The following is a 16,686-nucleotide window of genomic DNA, read 5'->3' as shown; positions in this document are numbered from 1 at the left end:
CTGCGCTTAAAATTTCTTTTTTGGTTTGCTACAATGCCTTTTCTGAAACGTTGTCTCCCTCTGCTGGAACACTGACTTCTTTCATTTAATGCCTGCAGACTATAAAAGAGAAACCAACCCAAAAAGTTTGGTTGATTAGTCTGTGGCATTCTTTTAAACTGTTGCTTATGGCGGTCTCTGTGAGCTTCTCAGTGACATTCAGCCATCCAGGTATCCCGCCTGCAGTAGACGGAATGTGGCAATGGAACGCTGGCTGCGCGTGTCATAATAGGCTCTGAGCCTTTATATACCTGCGCACAGCAGCAGCCACCTTCAGTCTGCTGCTGGACAGCCAGCAGCAGCAGCAGCAGGAGAGGTAATTAATCAGCAACCCTCCTGCTAAGGGTAGACAGCTGCTCGTTCCACCCCCCCCCCGCCTTAATTGGTTCTCCTCCCTTCCAACGGTGTTGAGGCGGGTGGGAAAAGCCGGGGGTTGAGGGTACTGTGCTAAAAGAGGTGGAGTTATGCAGATCTAAAACGCGTGGATTGCAGCAGCAGCAAGCCGAAAAGTGCAGGCATGTGAGGGATCTAGAGGTTGACAGCATGTCTTCTTAACGGGAGTCCAGGTGGCCATCTCCACAAATGGACTTTTCAGAATCCTTGGGTGGCACCGTAGTCGGAAACCAATTCTGGTTATCGCTTCTCGGCCTTTTGGCTAAGATCAAGTGTAGTATCTGTTCTTATCAGTTTAATATCTGATACGTCCCCTATCTGGGGACCATATATTAAATGGATTTTTAGAACAGGGAGATGGAAAAAGAGCTTGCTCTGTCCACTCCACGCATTGACCTGGTATTGCAGTATCTCCAGGACCGGTGCACCCCTTCTTTAATGCAGTTTCTAAAATCAGAAAGAATTGAATTCAATGCTTTTTGTTCATTTTGCTTGTTTGTCGGATTTTGGGATGGACTCTTTGGCTTTGCTTTTCTTCTCCTCATTGGATTTTTCATGTTAAAAGTTGCAGAAGCCAGATGACAAGCTCATTTTGGTTCAACTTCAGCAACTGTGCATTGCATTGCCATGTAATGTAATGTAATGCAATGCTATCTATCTAGCTCTCCCTCTATACTTCCTTTTGGATAAACAGACATATTAGGCAAGCGTTTTGGAGCTTTCACCTAAATAACTACAGGTGGTGAGATAAGCTGCACAATATAATTGACCTTTCAGTATATTGTTGCACACACACCATCTATTTAGCAAATGCCCTTGTTATCAACAGCAGCCTTTTAAACTCACCTGAGCTAACAGGTATGTGAGCTGGTTACTCTGCTGCGCTTAAAATTTCTTTTTTGGTTTGCTACAATGCCTTTTCTGAAACGTTGTCTCCCTCTGCTGGAACACTGACTTCTTTCATTTAATGCCTGCAGACTATAAAAGAGAAACCAACCCAAAAAGTTTGGTTGATTAGTCTGTGGCATTCTTTTAAACTGTTGCTTATGGCGGTCTCTGTGAGCTTCTCAGTGACATTCAGCCATCCAGGTATCCCGCCTGCAGTAGACGGAATGTGGCAATAGAACGCTGGCTGCGCGTGTCATAATAGGCTCTGAGCCTTTATATACCTGCGCACAGCAGCAGCCACCTTCAGTCTGCTGCTGGACAGCCAGCAGCAGCAGCAGGAGAGGTAATTAATCAGCAACCCTCCTGCTAAGGGTAGACAGCTGCTCGTTCCACCCCACCCCCGCCTTAATTGGTTCTCCTCCCTTCCAACGGTGTTGAGGCGGGTGGGAACAGCCGGGGGTTGAGGGTACTGTGCTAAAAGAGGTGGAGTTATGCAGATCTAAAACGCGTGGATTGCAGCAGCAGCAAGCCGAAAAGTGCAGGCATGTGAGGGATCTAGAGGTTGACAGCATGTCTTCTTAACGGGAGTCCAGGTGGCCATCTCCACAAATGGACTTTTCAGAATCCTTGGGTGGCACCGTAGTTGGAAACCAATTCTGGTTATCACTTCTCGGCCTTTTGGCTAAGATCAAGTGTAGTATCTGTTCTTATCAGTTTAATATCTGATACGTCCCCTATCTGGGGACCATATATTAAATGGATATTTAGAACAGGGAGATGGAAAAAGAGCTTGCTCTGTCCACTCCACGCATTGACCTGGTATTGCAGTATCTCCAGGACCGGTGCACCCCTTCTTTAATTCAGTTTCTAAAATCAGAAAGAATTGAATTCAATGCTTTTTGTTCATTTTGCTTGTTTGTCGGATTTTGGGATGGACTCTTTGGCTTTGCTTTTCTTCTCCTCATTGGATTTTTCATGTTAAAAGTTGCAGAAGCCAGATGACAAGCTCATTTTGGTTCAACTTCAGCAACTGTGCATTGCATTGCCATGTAATGTAATGTAATGCAATGCTATCTATCTAGCTCTCCCTCTATACTTCCTTTTGGATAAACAGACATATTAGGCAAGCATTTTGGAGCTTTCACCTAAATAACTACAGGTGGTGAGATAAGCTGCACAATATAATTGACCTTTCAGTATATTGTTGCACACACACCATCTATTTAGCAAATGCCCTTGTTATCAACAGCAGCCTTTTAAACTCACCTGAGCTAACAGGTATGTGAGCTGGTTACTCTGCTGCGCTTAAAATTTCTTTTTTGGTTTGCTACAATGCCTTTTCTGAAACGTTGTCTCCCTCTGCTGGAACACTGACTTCTTTCATTTAATGCCTGCAGACTATAAAAGAGAAACCAACCCAAAAAGTTTGGTTGATTAGTCTGTGGCATTCTTTTAAACTGTTGCTTATGGCGGTCTCTGTGAGCTTCTCAGTGACATTCAGCCATCCAGGTATCCCGCCTGCAGTAGACGGAATGTGGCAATGGAACGCTGGCTGCGCGTGTCATAATAGGCTCTGAGCCTTTATATACCTGCGCACAGCAGCAGCCACCTTCAGTCTGCTGCTGGACAGCCAGCAGCAGCAGCAGCAGGAGAGGTAATTAATCAGCAACCCTCCTGCTAAGGGTAGACAGCTGCTCGTTCCACCCCCCCCCCGCCTTAATTGGTTCTCCTCCCTTCCAACGGTGTTGAGGCGGGTGGGAACAGCCGGGGGTTGAGGGTACTGTGCTAAAAGAGGTGGAGTTATGCAGATCTAAAACGCGTGGATTGCAGCAGCAGCAAGCCGAAAAGTGCAGGCATGTGAGGGATCTAGAGGTTGACAGCATGTCTTCTTAACGGGAGTCCAGGTGGCCATCTCCACAAATGGACTTTTCAGAATCCTTGGGTGGCACCGTAGTCGGAAACCAATTCTGGTTATCGCTTCTCGGCCTTTTGGCTAAGATCAAGTGTAGTATCTGTTCTTATCAGTTTAATATCTGATACGTCCCCTATCTGGGGACCATATATTAAATGGATTTTTAGAACAGGGAGATGGAAAAAGAGCTTGCTCTGTCCACTCCACGCATTGACCTGGTATTGCAGTATCTCCAGGACCGGTGCACCCCTTCTTTAATGCAGTTTCTAAAATCAGAAAGAATTGAATTCAATGCTTTTTGTTCATTTTGCTTGTTTGTCGGATTTTGGGATGGACTCTTTGGCTTTGCTTTTCTTCTCCTCATTGGATTTTTCATGTTAAAAGTTGCAGAAGCCAGATGACAAGCTCATTTTGGTTCAACTTCAGCAACTGTGCATTGCATTGCCATGTAATGTAATGTAATGCAATGCTATCTATTTAGCTCTCCCTCTATACTTCCTTTTGGATAAACAGACATATTAGGCAAGCATTTTGGAGCTTTCACCTAAATAACTACAGGTGGTGAGATAAGCTGCACAATATAATTGACCTTTCAGTATATTGTTGCACACACACCATCTATTTAGCAAATGCCCTTGTTATCAACAGCAGCCTTTTAAACTCACCTGAGCTAACAGGTATGTGAGCTGGTTACTCTGCTGCGCTTAAAATTTCTTTTTTGGTTTGCTACAATGCCTTTTCTGAAACGTTGTCTCCCTCTGCTGGAACACTGACTTCTTTCATTTAATGCCTGCAGACTATAAAAGAGAAACCAACCCAAAAAGTTTGGTTGATTAGTCTGTGGCATTCTTTTAAACTGTTGCTTATGGCGGTCTCTGTGAGCTTCTCAGTGACATTCAGCCATCCAGGTATCCCGCCTGCAGTAGACGGAATGTGGCAATGGAACGCTGGCTGCGCGTGTCATAATAGGCTCTGAGCCTTTATATACTTGCGCACAGCAGCAGCCACCTTCAGTCTGCTGCTGGACAGCCAGCAGCAGCAGCAGCAGGAGAGGTAATTAATCAGCAACCCTCCTGCTAAGGGTAGACAGCTGCTCGTTCCACCCCCCCCCCCGCCTTAATTGGTTCTCCTCCCTTCCAACGGTGTTGAGGCGGGTGGGAAAAGCCGGGGGTTGAGGGTACTGTGCTAAAAGAGGTGGAGTTATGCAGATCTAAAACGCGTGGATTGCAGCAGCAGCAAGCCGAAAAGTGCAGGCATGTGAGGGATCTAGAGGTTGACAGCATGTCTTCTTAACGGGAGTCCAGGTGGCCATCTCCACAAATGGACTTTTCAGAATCCTTGGGTGGCACCGTAGTCGGAAACCAATTCTGGTTATCGCTTCTCGGCCTTTTGGCTAAGATCAAGTGTAGTATCTGTTCTTATCAGTTTAATATCTGATACGTCCCCTATCTGGGGACCATATATTAAATGGATTTTTACAACAGGGAGATGGAAAAAGAGCTTGCTCTGTCCACTCCACGCATTGACCTGGTATTGCAGTATCTCCAGGACCGGTGCACCCCTTCTTTAATGCAGTTTCTAAAATCAGAAAGAATTGAATTCAATGCTTTTTGTTCATTTTGCTTGTTTGTCGGATTTTGGGATGGACTCTTTGGCTTTGCTTTTCTTCTCCTCATTGGATTTTTCATGTTAAAAGTTGCAGAAGCCAGATGACAAGCTCATTTTGGTTCAACTTCAGCAACTGTGCATTGCATTGCCATGTAATGTAATGTAATGCAATGCTATCTATCTAGCTCTCCCTCTATACTTCCTTTTGGATAAACAGACATATTAGGCAAGCATTTTGGAGCTTTCACCTAAATAACTACAGGTGGTGAGATAAGCTGCACAATATAATTGACCTTTCAGTATATTGTTGCACACACACCATCTATTTAGCAAATGCCCTTGTTATCAACAGCAGCCTTTTAAACTCACCTGAGCTAACAGGTATGTGAGCTGGTTACTCTGCTGCGCTTAAAATTTCTTTTTTGGTTTGCTACAATGCCTTTTCTGAAACGTTGTCTCCCTCTGCTGGAACACTGACTTCTTTCATTTAATGCCTGCAGACTATAAAAGAGAAACCAACCCAAAAAGTTTGGTTGATTAGTCTGTGGCATTCTTTTAAACTGTTGCTTATGGCGGTCTCTGTGAGCTTCTCAGTGACATTCAGCCATCCAGGTATCCCGCCTGCAGTAGACGGAATGTGGCAATGGAACGCTGGCTGCGCGTGTCATAATAGGCTCTGAGCCTTTATATACCTGCGCACAGCAGCAGCCACCTTCAGTCTGCTGCTGGACAGCCAGCAGCAGCAGCAGGAGAGGTAATTAATCAGCAACCCTCCTGCTAAGGGTAGACAGCTGCTCGTTCCACCCCACCCCCGCCTTAATTGGTTCTCCTCCCTTCCAACGGTGTTGAGGCGGGTGGGAACAGCCGGGGGTTGAGGGTACTGTGCTAAAAGAGGTGGAGTTATGCAGATCTAAAACGCGTGGATTGCAGCAGCAGCAAGCCGAAAAGTGCAGGCATGTGAGGGATCTAGAGGTTGACAGCATGTCTTCTTAACGGGAGTCCAGGTGGCCATCTCCACAAATGGACTTTTCAGAATCCTTGGGTGGCACCGTAGTCGGAAACCAATTCTGGTTATCGCTTCTCGGCCTTTTGGCTAAGATCAAGTGTAGTATCTGTTCTTATCAGTTTAATATCTGATACGTCCCCTATCTGGGGACCATATATTAAATGGATTTTTAGAACAGGGAGATGGAAAAAGAGCTTGCTCTGTCCACTCCACGCATTGACCTGGTATTGCAGTATCTCCAGGACCGGTGCACCCCTTCTTTAATGCAGTTTCTAAAATCAGAAAGAATTGAATTCAATGCTTTTTGTTCATTTTGCTTGTTTGTCGGATTTTGGGATGGACTCTTTGGCTTTGCTTTTCTTCTCCTCATTGGATTTTTCATGTTAAAAGTTGCAGAAGCCAGATGACAAGCTCATTTTGGTTCAACTTCTGCAACTGTGCATTGCATTGCCATGTAATGTAATGCAATGCTATCTATCTAGCTCTCCCTCTATACTTCCTTTTGGATAAACAGACATATTAGGCAAGCATTTTGGAGCTTTCACCTAAATAACTACAGGTGGTGAGATAAGCTGCACAATATAATTGACCTTTCAGTATATTGTTGCACACACACCATCTATTTAGCAAATGCCCTTGTTATCAACAGCAGCCTTTTAAACTCACCTGAGCTAACAGGTATGTGAGCTGGTTACTCTGCTGCGCTTAAAATTTCTTTTTTGGTTTGCTACAATGCCTTTTCTGAAACGTTGTCTCCCTCTGCTGGAACACTGACTTCTTTCATTTAATGCCTGCAGACTATAAAAGAGAAACCAACCCAAAAAGTTTGGTTGATTAGTCTGTGGCATTCTTTTAAACTGTTGCTTATGGCGGTCTCTGTGAGCTTCTCAGTGACATTCAGCCATCCAGGTATCCCGCCTGCAGTAGACGGAATGTGGCAATGGAACGCTGGCTGCGCGTGTCATAATAGGCTCTGAGCCTTTATATACCTGCGCACAGCAGCAGCCACCTTCAGTCTGCTGCTGGACAGCCAGCAGCAGCAGCAGCAGGAGAGGTAATTAATCAGCAACCCTCCTGCTAAGGGTAGACAGCTGCTCGTTCCACCCCCCCCCCCCCCGCCTTAATTGGTTCTCCTCCCTTCCAACGGTGTTGAGGCGGGTGGGAACAGCCGGGGGTTGAGGGTACTGTGCTAAAAGAGGTGGAGTTATGCAGATTTAAAACGCGTGGATTGCAGCAGCAGCAAGCCGAAAAGTGCAGGCATGTGAGGGATCTAGAGGTTGACAGCATGTCTTCTTAACGGGAGTCCAGGTGGCCATCTCCACAAATGGACTTTTCAGAATCCTTGGGTGGCACCGTAGTCGGAAACCAATTCTGGTTATCGCTTCTCGGCCTTTTGGCTAAGATCAAGTGTAGTATCTGTTCTTATCAGTTTAATATCTGATACGTCCCCTATCTGGGGACCATATATTAAATGGATTTTTAGAACAGGGAGATGGAAAAAGAGCTTGCTCTGTCCACTCCACGCATTGACCTGGTATTGCAGTATCTCCAGGACCGGTGCACCCCTTCTTTAATGCAGTTTCTAAAATCAGAAAGAATTGAATTCAATGCTTTTTGTTCATTTTGCTTGTTTGTCGGATTTTGGGATGGACTCTTTGGCTTTGCTTTTCTTCTCCTCATTGGATTTTTCATGTTAAAAGTTGCAGAAGCCAGATGACAAGCTCATTTTGGTTCAACTTCAGCAACTGTGCATTGCATTGCCATGTAATGTAATGTAATGCAATGCTATCTATCTAGCTCTCCCTCTATACTTCCTTTTGGATAAACAGACATATTAGGCAAGCATTTTGGAGCTTTCACCTAAATAACTACAGGTGGTGAGATAAGCTGCACAATATAATTGACCTTTCAGTATATTGTTGCACACACACCATCTATTTAGCAAATGCCCTTGTTATCAACAGCAGCCTTTTAAACTCACCTGAGCTAACAGGTATGTGAGCTGGTTACTCTGCTGCGCTTAAAATTTCTTTTTTGGTTTGCTACAATGCCTTTTCTGAAACGTTGTCTCCCTCTGCTGGAACACTGACTTCTTTCATTTAATGCCTACAGACTATAAAAGAGAAACCAACCCAAAAAGTTTGGTTGATTAGTCTGTGGCATTCTTTTAAACTGTTGCTTATGGCGGTCTCTGTGAGCTTCTCAGTGACATTCAGCCATCCAGGTATCCCGCCTGCAGTAGACGGAATGTGGCAATGGAACGCTGGCTGCGCGTGTCATAATAGGCTCTGAGCCTTTATATACCTGCGCACAGCAGCAGCCACCTTCAGTCTGCTGCTGGACAGCCAGCAGCAGCAGCAGCAGGAGAGGTAATTAATCAGCAACCCTCCTGCTAAGGGTAGACAGCTGCTCGTTCCACCCCCCCCCGCCTTAATTGGTTCTCCTCCCTTCCAACGGTGTTGAGGCGGGTGGGAACAGCCGGGGGTTGAGGGTACTGTGCTAAAAGAGGTGGAGTTATGCAGATCTAAAACGCGTGGATTGCAGCAGCAGCAAGCCGAAAAGTGCAGGCATGTGAGGGATCTAGAGGTTGACAGCATGTCTTCTTAACGGGAGTCCAGGTGGCCATCTCCACAAATGGACTTTTCAGAATCCTTGGGTGGCACCGTAGTCGGAAATCAATTCTGGTTATCGCTTCTCGGCCTTTTGGCTAAGATCAAGTGTAGTATCTGTTCTTATCAGTTTAATATCTGATACGTCCCCTATCTGGGGACCATATATTAAATGGATTTTTAGAACAGGGAGATGGAAAAAGAGCTTGCTCTGTCCACTCCACGCATTGACCTGGTATTGCAGTATCTCCAGGACCGGTGCACCCTTTCTTTAATGCAGTTTCTAAAATCAGAAAGAATTGAATTCAATGCTTTTTGTTCATTTTGCTTGTTTGTCGGATTTTGGGATGGACTCTTTGGCTTTGCTTTTCTTCTCCTCATTGGATTTTTCATGTTAAAAGTTGCAGAAGCCAGATGACAAGCTCATTTTGGTTCAACTTCAGCAACTGTGCATTGCATTGCCATGTAATGTAATGTAATGCAATGCTATCTATCTAGCTCTCCCTCTATACTTCCTTTTGGATAAACAGACATATTAGGCAAGCATTTTGGAGCTTTCACCTAAATAACTACAGGTGGTGAGATAAGCTGCACAATATAATTGACCTTTCAGTATATTGTTGCACACACACCATCTATTTAGCAAATGCCCTTGTTATCAACAGCAGCCTTTTAAACTCACCTGAGCTAACAGGTATGTGAGCTGGTTACTCTGCTGCGCTTAAAATTTCTTTTTTGGTTTGCTACAATGCCTTTTCTGAAACGTTGTCTCCCTCTGCTGGAACACTGACTTCTTTCATTTAATGCCTGCAGACTATAAAAGAGAAACCAACCCAAAAAGTTTGGTTGATTAGTCTGTGGCATTCTTTTAAACTGTTGCTTATGGCGGTCTCTGTGAGCTTCTCAGTGACATTCAGCCATCCAGGTATCCCGCCTGCAGTAGACGGAATGTGGCAATGGAACGCTGGCTGCGCGTGTCATAATAGGCTCTGAGCCTTTATATACCTGCGCACAGCAGCAGCCACCTTCAGTCTGCTGCTGGACAGCCAGCAGCAGCAGCAGCAGGAGAGGTAATTAATCAGCAACCCTCCTGCTAAGGGTAGACAGCTGCTCGTTCCACCCCCCCCCCCGCCTTAATTGGTTCTCCTCCCTTCCAACGGTGTTGAGGCGGGTGGGAACAGCCGGGGGTTGAGGGTACTGTGCTAAAAGAGGTGGAGTTATGCAGATCTAAAACGCGTGGATTGCAGCAGCAGCAAGCCGAAAAGTGCAGGCATGTGAGGGATCTAGAGGTTGACAGCATGTCTTCTTAACGGGAGTCCAGGTGGCCATCTCCACAAATGGACTTTTCAGAATCCTTGGGTGGCACCGTAGTCGGAAACCAATTCTGGTTATCGCTTCTCGGCCTTTTGGCTAAGATCAAGTGTAGTATCTGTTCTTATCAGTTTAATATCTGATACGTCCCCTATCTGGGGACCATATATTAAATGGATTTTTAGAACAGGGAGATGGAAAAAGAGCTTGCTCTGTCCACTCCACGCATTTACCTGGTATTGCAGTATCTCCAGGACCGGTGCACCCCTTCTTTAATGCAGTTTCTAAAATCAGAAAGAATTGAATTCAATGCTTTTTGTTCATTTTGCTTGTTTGTCGGATTTTGGGATGGACTCTTTGGCTTTGCTTTTCTTCTCCTCATTGGATTTTTCATGTTAAAAGTTGCAGAAGCCAGATGACAAGCTCATTTTGGTTCAACTTCAGCAACTGTGCATTGCATTGCCATGTAATGTAATGTAATGCAATGCTATCTATCTAGCTCTCCCTCTATACTTCCTTTTGGATAAACAGACATATTAGGCAAGCATTTTGGAGCTTTCACCTAAATAACTACAGGTGGTGAGATAAGCTGCACAATATAATTGACCTTTCAGTATATTGTTGCACACACACCATCTATTTAGCAAATGCCCTTGTTATCAACAGCAGCCTTTTAAACTCACCTGAGCTAACAGGTATGTGAGCTGGTTACTCTGCTGCGCTTAAAATTTCTTTTTTGGTTTGCTACAATGCCTTTTCTGAAACGTTGTCTCCCTCTGCTGGAACACTGACTTCTTTCATTTAATGCCTGCAGACTATAAAAGAGAAACCAACCCAAAAAGTTTGGTTGATTAGTCTGTGGCATTCTTTTAAACTGTTGCTTATGGCGGTCTCTGTGAGCTTCTCAGTGACATTCAGCCATCCAGGTATCCCGCTTGCAGTAGACGGAATGTGGCAATGGAACGCTGGCTGCGCGTGTCATAATAGGCTCTGAGCCTTTATATACCTGCGCACAGCAGCAGCCACCTTCAGTCTGCTGCTGGACAGCCAGCAGCAGCAGCAGCAGGAGAGGTAATTAATCAGCAACCCTCCTGCTAAGGGTAGACAGCTGCTCGTTCCACCCCCCCCCCCCGCCTTAATTGGTTCTCCTCCCTTCCAACGGTGTTGAGGCGGGTGGGAACAGCCGGGGGTTGAGGGTACTGTGCTAAAAGAGGTGGAGTTATGCAGATCTAAAACGCGTGGATTGCAGCAGCAGCAAGCCGAAAAGTGCAGGCATGTGAGGGATCTAGAGGTTGACAGCATGTCTTCTTAACGGGAGTCCAGGTGGCCATCTCCACAAATGGACTTTTCAGAATCGTTGGGTGGCACCGTAGTCGGAAACCAATTCTGGTTATCGCTTCTCGGCCTTTTGGCTAAGATCAAGTGTAGTATCTGTTCTTATCAGTTTAATATCTGATACGTCCCCTATCTGGGGACCATATATTAAATGGATTTTTAGAACAGGGAGATGGAAAAAGAGCTTGCTCTGTCCACTCCACGCATTGACCTGGTATTGCAGTATCTCCAGGACCGGTGCACCCCTTCTTTAATGCAGTTTCTAAAATCAGAAAGAATTGAATTCAATGCTTTTTGTTCATTTTGCTTGTTTGTCGGATTTTGGGATGGACTCTTTGGCTTTGCTTTTCTTCTCCTCATTGGATTTTTCATGTTAAAAGTTGCAGAAGCCAGATGACAAGCTCATTTTGGTTCAACTTCAGCAACTGTGCATTGCATTGCCATGTAATGTAATGTAATGCAATGCTATCTATCTAGCTCTCCCTCTATACTTCCTTTTGGATAAACAGACATATTAGGCAAGCATTTTGGAGCTTTCACCTAAATAACTACAGGTGGTGAGATAAGCTGCACAATATAATTGACTTTTCAGTATATTGTTGCACACACACCGTCTATTTAGCAAATGCCCTTGTTATCAACAGCAGCCTTTTAAACTCACCTGAGCTAACAGGTATGTGAGCTGGTTACTCTGCTGCGCTTAAAATTTCTTTTTTGGTTTGCTACAATGCCTTTTCTGAAACGTTGTCTCCCTCTGCTGGAACACTGACTTCTTTCATTTAATGCCTGCAGACTATAAAAGAGAAACCAACCCAAAAAGTTTGGTTGATTAGTCTGTGGCATTCTTTTAAACTGTTGCTTATGGCGGTCTCTGTGAGCTTCTCAGTGACATTCAGCCATCCAGGTATCCCGCCTGCAGTAGACGGAATGTGGCAATGGAACGCTGGCTGCGCGTGTCATAATAGGCTCTGAGCCTTTATATACCTGCGCACAGCAGCAGCCACCTTCAGTCTGCTGCTGGACAGCCAGCAGCAGCAGCAGCAGGAGAGGTAATTAATCAGCAACCCTCCTGCTAAGGGTAGACAGCTGCTCGTTCCACCCCCCCCCCGCCTTAATTGGTTCTCCTCCCTTCCAACGGTGTTGAGGCGGGTGGGAACAGCCGGGGGTTGAGGGTACTGTGCTAAAAGAGGTGGAGTTATGCAGATCTAAAACGCGTGGATTGCAGCAGCAGCAAGCCGAAAAGTGCAGGCATGTGAGGGATCTAGAGGTTGACAGCATGTCTTCTTAACGGGAGTCCAGGTGGCCATCTCCACAAATGGACTTTTCAGAATCGTTGGGTGGCACCGTAGTCGGAAACCAATTCTGGTTATCGCTTCTCGGCCTTTTGGCTAAGATCAAGTGTAGTATCTGTTCTTATCAGTTTAATATCTGATACGTCCCCTATCTGGGGACCATATATTAAATGGATTTTTAGAACAGGGAGATGGAAAAAGAGCTTGCTCTGTCCACTCCACGCATTGACCTGGTATTGCAGTATCTCCAGGACCGGTGCACCCCTTCTTTAATGCAGTTTCTAAAATCAGAAAGAATTGAATTCAATGCTTTTTGTTCATTTTGCTTGTTTGTCGGATTTTGGGATGGACTCTTTGGCTTTGCTTTTCTTCTCCTCATTGGATTTTTCATGTTAAAAGTTGCAGAAGCCAGATGACAAGCTCATTTTGGTTCAACTTCAGCAACTGTGCATTGCATTGCCATGTAATGTAATGTAATGTAATGCAATGCTATCTATCAAGCTCTCCCTCTATACTTCCTTTTGGATAAACAGACATATTAGGCAAGCATTTTGGAGCTTTCACCTAAATAACTACAGGTGGTGAGATAAGCTGCACAATATAATTGACCTTTCAGTATATTGTTGCACACACACCATCTATTTAGCAAATGCCCTTGTTATCAACAGCAGCCTTTTAAACTCACCTGAGCTAACAGGTATGTGAGCTGGTTACTCTGCTGCGCTTAAAATTTCTTTTTTGGTTTGCTACAATGCCTTTTCTGAAACGTTGTCTCCCTCTGCTGGAACACTGACTTCTTTCATTTAATGCCTGCAGACTATAAAAGAGAAACCAACCCAAAAAGTTTGGTTGATTAGTCTGTGGCATTCTTTTAAACTGTTGCTTATGGCGGTCTCTGTGAGCTTCTCAGTGACATTCAGCCATCCAGGTATCCCGCCTGCAGTAGACGGAATGTGGCAATGGAACGCTGGCTGCGCGTGTCATAATAGGCTCTGAGCCTTTATATACCTGCGCACAGCAGCAGCCACCTTCAGTCTGCTGCTGGACAGCCAGCAGCAGCAGCAGCAGGAGAGGTAATTAATCAGCAACCCTCCTGCTAAGGGTAGACAGCTGCTCGTTCCACCCCCCCCCCGCCTTAATTGGTTCTCCTCCCTTCCAACGGTGTTGAGGCGGGTGGGAACAGCCGGGGGTTGAGGGTACTGTGCTAAAAGAGGTGGAGTTATGCAGATCTAAAACGCGTGGATTGCAGCAGCAGCAAGCCGAAAAGTGCAGGCATGTGAGGGATCTAGAGGTTGACAGCATGTCTTCTTAACGGGAGTCCAGGTGGCCATCTCCACAAATGGACTTTTCAGAATCCTTGGGTGGCACCGTAGTCGGAAACCAATTCTGGTTATCGCTTCTCGGCCTTTTGGCTAAGATCAAGTGTAGTATCTGTTCTTATCAGTTTAATATCTGATACGTCCCCTATCTGGGGACCATATATTAAATGGATTTTTAGAACAGGGAGATGGAAAAAGAGCTTGCTCTGTCCACTCCACGCATTGACCTGGTATTGCAGTATCTCCAGGACCGGTGCACCCCTTCTTTAATGCAGTTTCTAAAATCAGAAAGAATTGAATTCAATGCTTTTTGTTCATTTTGCTTGTTTGTCGGATTTTGGGATGGACTCTTTGGCTTTGCTTTTCTTCTCCTCATTGGATTTTTCATGTTAAAAGTTGCAGAAGCCAGATGACAAGCTCATTTTGGTTCAACTTCAGCAACTGTGCATTGCATTGCCATGTAATGTAATGTAATGCAATGCTATCTATCTAGCTCTCCCTCTATACTTCCTTTTGGATAAACAGACATATTAGGCAAGCATTTTGGAGCTTTCACCTAAATAACTACAGGTGGTGAGATAAGCTGCACAATATAATTGACCTTTCAGTATATTGTTGCACACACACCATCTATTTAGCAAATGCCCTTGTTATCAACAGCAGCCTTTTAAACTCACCTGAGCTAACAGGTATGTGAGCTGGTTACTCTGCTGCGCTTAAAATTTCTTTTTTGGTTTGCTACAATGCCTTTTCTGAAACGTTGTCTCCCTCTGCTGGAACACTGACTTCTTTCATTTAATGCCTGCAGACTATAAAAGAGAAACCAACCCAAAAAGTTTGGTTGATTAGTCTGTGGCATTCTTTTAAACTGTTGCTTATGGCGGTCTCTGTGAACTTCTCAGTGACATTCAGCCATCCAGGTATCCCGCCTGCAGTAGACGGAATGTGGCAATGGAACGCTGGCTGCGCGTGTCATAATAGGCTCTGAGCTTTTATATACCTGCGCACAGCAGCAGCCACCTTCAGTCTGCTGCTGGACAGCCAGCAGCAGCAGCAGCAGGAGAGGTAATTAATCAGCAACCCTCCTGCTAAGGGTAGACAGCTGCTCGTTCCACCCCCCCCCCCCGCCTTAATTGGTTCTCCTCCCTTCCAACGGTGTTGAGGCGGGTGGGAACAGCCGGGGGTTGAGGGTACTGTGCTAAAAGAGGTGGAGTTATGCAGATCTAAAACGCGTGGATTGCAGCAGCAGCAAGCCGAAAAGTGCAGGCATGTGAGGGATCTAGAGGTTGACAGCATGTCTTCTTAACGGGAGTCCAGGTGGCCATCTCCACAAATGGACTTTTCAGAATCCTTGGGTGGCACCGTAGTCGGAAACCAATTCTGGTTATCGCTTCTCGGCCTTTTGGCTAAGATCAAGTGTAGTATCTGTTCTTATCAGTTTAATATCTGATACGTCCCCTATCTGGGGACCATATATTAAATGGATTTTTAGAACAGGGAGATGGAAAAAGAGCTTGCTCTGTCCACTCCACGCATTGACCTGGTATTGCAGTATCTCCAGGAACGGTGCACCCCTTCTTTAATGCAGTTTCTAAAATCAGAAAGAATTGAATTCAATGCTTTTTGTTCATGTTGCTTGTTTGTCGGATTTTGGGATGGACTCTTTGGCTTTGCTTTTCTTCTCCTCATTGGATTTTTCATGTTAAAAGTTGCAGAAGCCAGATGACAAGCTCATTTTGGTTCAACTTCAGCAACTGTGCATTGCATTGCCATGTAATGTAATGTAATGCAATGCTATCTATCTAGCTCTCCCTCTATACTTCCTTTTGGATAAACAGACATATTAGGCAAGCATTTTGGAGCTTTCACCTAAATAACTACAGGTGGTGAGATAAGCTGCACAATATAATTGACCTTTCAGTATATTGTTGCACACACACCATCTATTTAGCAAATGCCCTTGTTATCAACAGCAGCCTTTTAAACTCACCTGAGCTAACAGGTATGTGAGCTGGTTACTCTGCTGCGCTTAAAATTTCTTTTTTGGTTTGCTACAATGCCTTTTCTGAAACGTTGTCTCCCTCTGCTGGAACACTGACTTCTTTCATTTAATGCCTGCAGACTATAAAAGAGAAACCAACCCAAAAAGTTTGGTTGATTAGTCTGTGGCATTCTTTTAAACTGTTGCTTATGGCGGTCTCTGTGAGCTTCTCAGTGACATTCAGCCATCCAGGTATCCCGCCTGCAGTAGACGGAATGTGGCAATGGAACGCTGGCTGCGCGTGTCATAATAGGCTCTGAGCCTTTATATACCTGCGCACAGCAGCAGCCACCTTCAGTCTGCTGCTGGACAGCCAGCAGCAGCAGCAGCAGGAGAGGTAATTAATCAGCAACCCTCCTGCTAAGGGTAGACAGCTGCTCGTTCCACCCCCCCCCCGCCTTAATTGGTTCTCCTCCCTTCCAACGGTGTTGAGGCGGGTGGGAACAGCCGGGGGTTGAGGGTACTGTGCTAAAAGAGGTGGAGTTATGCAGATCTAAAACGCGTGGATTGCAGCAGCAGCAAGCCGAAAAGTGCAGGCATGTGAGGGATCTAGAGGTTGACAGCATGTCTTCTTAACGGGAGTCCAGGTGGCCATCTCCACAAATGGACTTTTCAGAATCCTTGGGTGGCACCGTAGTCGGAAACCAATTCTGGTTATCGCTTCTCGGCCTTTTGGCTAAGATCAAGTGTAGTATCTGTTCTTATCAGTTTAATATCTGATACGTCCCCTATCTGGGGACCATATATTAAATGGATTTTTAGAACAGGGAGATGGAAAAAGAGCTTGCTCTGTCCACTCCACGCATTGACCTGGTATTGCAGTATCTCCAGGACCGGTGCACCCCTTCTTTAATGCAGTTTCTAAAATCAGAAAGAATTGAATTCAATGCTTTTTGTTCATTTTGCTTGTTTGTCGGATTTTGGGATGGACTC

At 45.2% G+C, this 16,686-nt stretch overlaps 13 non-coding genes across 13 annotated transcripts; all 13 read left to right on the top strand.

The window, feature by feature from the left end:
- Nucleotides 1-674: 674 nt before the first annotated feature.
- Nucleotides 675-865, top strand: LOC141187089 (U2 spliceosomal RNA). Its single transcript, XR_012261307.1, has one exon. It is a non-coding gene; the product is annotated as a U2 spliceosomal RNA (small nuclear RNA).
- A 1,117-nt stretch (nt 866-1,982) lies between these two features.
- LOC141184794 (U2 spliceosomal RNA) lies at nt 1,983-2,173 on the top strand. Its single transcript, XR_012259515.1, has one exon. It is a non-coding gene; the product is annotated as a U2 spliceosomal RNA (small nuclear RNA).
- Nucleotides 2,174-3,293: 1,120 nt separating this feature from the next.
- LOC141187088 (U2 spliceosomal RNA) lies at nt 3,294-3,484 on the top strand. The gene has a single exon (XR_012261306.1). It is a non-coding gene; the product is annotated as a U2 spliceosomal RNA (small nuclear RNA).
- Nucleotides 3,485-4,605: 1,121 nt separating this feature from the next.
- On the top strand, nt 4,606-4,796 carry LOC141184286 (U2 spliceosomal RNA). The gene has a single exon (XR_012259055.1). It is a non-coding gene; the product is annotated as a U2 spliceosomal RNA (small nuclear RNA).
- Nucleotides 4,797-5,913: 1,117 nt separating this feature from the next.
- Nucleotides 5,914-6,104, top strand: LOC141187086 (U2 spliceosomal RNA). Its single transcript, XR_012261305.1, has one exon. It is a non-coding gene; the product is annotated as a U2 spliceosomal RNA (small nuclear RNA).
- A 1,119-nt stretch (nt 6,105-7,223) lies between these two features.
- On the top strand, nt 7,224-7,414 carry LOC141187085 (U2 spliceosomal RNA). Its single transcript, XR_012261304.1, has one exon. It is a non-coding gene; the product is annotated as a U2 spliceosomal RNA (small nuclear RNA).
- Nucleotides 7,415-8,533: 1,119 nt separating this feature from the next.
- On the top strand, nt 8,534-8,724 carry LOC141186995 (U2 spliceosomal RNA). Its single transcript, XR_012261222.1, has one exon. It is a non-coding gene; the product is annotated as a U2 spliceosomal RNA (small nuclear RNA).
- A 1,121-nt stretch (nt 8,725-9,845) lies between these two features.
- On the top strand, nt 9,846-10,036 carry LOC141184763 (U2 spliceosomal RNA). The gene has a single exon (XR_012259487.1). It is a non-coding gene; the product is annotated as a U2 spliceosomal RNA (small nuclear RNA).
- Nucleotides 10,037-11,158: 1,122 nt separating this feature from the next.
- LOC141187084 (U2 spliceosomal RNA) lies at nt 11,159-11,349 on the top strand. Its single transcript, XR_012261303.1, has one exon. It is a non-coding gene; the product is annotated as a U2 spliceosomal RNA (small nuclear RNA).
- A 1,120-nt stretch (nt 11,350-12,469) lies between these two features.
- On the top strand, nt 12,470-12,660 carry LOC141187083 (U2 spliceosomal RNA). The gene has a single exon (XR_012261302.1). It is a non-coding gene; the product is annotated as a U2 spliceosomal RNA (small nuclear RNA).
- Nucleotides 12,661-13,785: 1,125 nt separating this feature from the next.
- LOC141187082 (U2 spliceosomal RNA) lies at nt 13,786-13,976 on the top strand. Its single transcript, XR_012261301.1, has one exon. It is a non-coding gene; the product is annotated as a U2 spliceosomal RNA (small nuclear RNA).
- A 1,122-nt stretch (nt 13,977-15,098) lies between these two features.
- On the top strand, nt 15,099-15,289 carry LOC141185008 (U2 spliceosomal RNA). The gene has a single exon (XR_012259710.1). It is a non-coding gene; the product is annotated as a U2 spliceosomal RNA (small nuclear RNA).
- Nucleotides 15,290-16,409: 1,120 nt separating this feature from the next.
- LOC141187080 (U2 spliceosomal RNA) lies at nt 16,410-16,600 on the top strand. The gene has a single exon (XR_012261299.1). It is a non-coding gene; the product is annotated as a U2 spliceosomal RNA (small nuclear RNA).
- Nucleotides 16,601-16,686: the final 86 nt, after the last annotated feature.

The sequence above is a fragment of the Phyllobates terribilis genome, unplaced genomic scaffold, assembly GCF_046119375.1.
Source record: "Phyllobates terribilis strain yellow unplaced genomic scaffold, ASM4611937v1 Scaffold_40__1_contigs__length_11209783, whole genome shotgun sequence".
Classification (NCBI taxonomy): Eukaryota; Metazoa; Chordata; class Amphibia; order Anura; family Dendrobatidae; genus Phyllobates; species Phyllobates terribilis.
The sequence above is the reverse complement of the archived record's forward strand: the minus strand, read 5'-3'. Positions and strand labels throughout refer to the sequence as shown.